This window comes from Sarcophilus harrisii, chromosome 1, assembly GCF_902635505.1.
Source record: "Sarcophilus harrisii chromosome 1, mSarHar1.11, whole genome shotgun sequence".
Classification (NCBI taxonomy): Eukaryota; Metazoa; Chordata; class Mammalia; order Dasyuromorphia; family Dasyuridae; genus Sarcophilus; species Sarcophilus harrisii.
The window spans coordinates 392,517,369-392,519,203 of record NC_045426.1 but is presented as its reverse complement, the minus strand read 5'-3'; the positions used below and the strand labels follow the sequence as shown (position 1 = coordinate 392,519,203).

Below are 1,835 nucleotides of genomic sequence, written 5' to 3'. Positions count from 1 at the left end.
CTAGCCATCATCTCAAGTTATTTTCCTGTTAACTATTTTATAGTTCTTGCATGTTAGGAAAGTTTCAAAAAATATCATAACATAATAAAAGCAAAAAACTTTTAAAAAGTTAAATACATTTTTTTTTGTTTCACTACTCTGTTTTATATGCAGTGACTTTATGTATATCAAACAATTCATTTTTACTGCATCTTTACTTGTACATTTGTTTTTATGTTGCCTAAACCATTTAAATACAACAAAATGAGTGTAGCAAAAATAATAAACATGAAGATAACATTACAAATAATGGAATGTGCATCATTTCTGCCCTTCTGCAGAGTTAATTGACTGGGTTAACATTTTGTCTAAACACTTTTGCAAGTGCAATTATAAAGGTGTATTCCATAAATACATATGGAATGACATGTAATATCTATAGGATATCTGTTTCTACCACAGCCTTGAGTACTCCAGTCCTAAGACTGTGACTTGAGCCAGTTATCCATTTATTCTCCCAAAATGACAGACCGCTATGCAGGCAGTTTTCTTTGCTTAGATGTGGAAGCTGTTATAACACAGGCCTTGTGAGATCACAACGAAATACACACACTGCACAAAAATTCCATATCCCCTTATCGGCCACCTCAGATGAAAACAGATAACTATCTACATGTTAATTGGCTCTACTCCCTTAATATTAAACTTAAAAATCACAGGAGAAATATAGAAATCCACATAGAAGTAACATAAACCTGCTACTAATTGTAAGCAAAAACCTTTTGTGGGAAAGCACAGGTAACAAATAGTCTATTGAGTAAATTTTAGAACAAGACAGACAAAAGTTGGAAGGCTGGTTAATGTTTCCCTCCTTCTGCTTTAGCTCCATCTCCTTGGATGTCAGATGTTCACAATGTCAAGTTGTTTCTCAGTAATTGCATTATTAGCATGCTGTTTTTGTATGATTCTTCACATAATGTATCAAATTCAGCAGTGGCTTCATCAAAAGCTGTCTTTGCAAGGGAACAGGCTTTCTCTAGAGAATTCAAGATCTCATAATCTCAAGAACACAGAGAAGTTCAAGGCCAGACCCAATGCTAGAGGATGCATTAGTTACATCTCCTTTTTGCTGATTTTAAATACTTCTTGTCATGCTTGTTGTGATTGATCCACTATTCCTTTCTTGTCATCACCAGCAGCAACCTCAGCCAAATGATATTAATAGTCTCCTTTCATTTTCACATAGAAAACTGCTTTCTTTTTGTGAAGCATTGGGAATCAAGAACTTTTCCAATAGAGATTTCAGAAATCTCTTAGTTTGGTCTCAATTTTCTCTCTGTATTCTTGGGCCAACTGTTGTTTTTACTCATCACCTTACATCTTTTGCTCAATATTTGAAACAACCCTCCAAGATAGCCTTCAAGCCCCTAAGACATTTTTAAAAGCAACAAAGAAGATTCCTCTCCACATTAGATAATCAGCTTCTTGCTCAGTTACAGACTTCACGCAGGATACCATGTCAGCAAATCTCTAAGCTTCCTCAGCACTTTTGCCTTCTGCAACAGCTCATTTTTATCCATGACTGACTTCTGTGCCTGAAGTGAATGGCAGCAGGAAGATAGATGGATAGGAGAAAAGGAGTTCTGTGGTCTCTTCCAATTGAATATAAGCTACTTGAGGGCAGACTGTTACATTTTTTGCCTTGTATCTCCAGGCCATGGAACTTAGACAATGCTTAGTAAAAATATTGTTTTATTGATTAAGTCACAAGAGTACTATTGTTTTTCACTCTGATCAGAATATACATGGGAGAAAAAATTGTCAATTCTGAACAGCACAATTTAGTTAAGGGATTC

At 35.2% G+C, this 1,835-nt stretch overlaps 1 pseudogene; it reads right to left on the bottom strand.

Annotated features, from left to right (window-relative positions):
• Positions 1–836: 836 nt before the first annotated feature.
• On the bottom strand, positions 837–1,559 carry LOC100916779 (annotated as a pseudogene).
• Between the last annotated feature and the right edge of the window lie 276 nt (positions 1,560–1,835).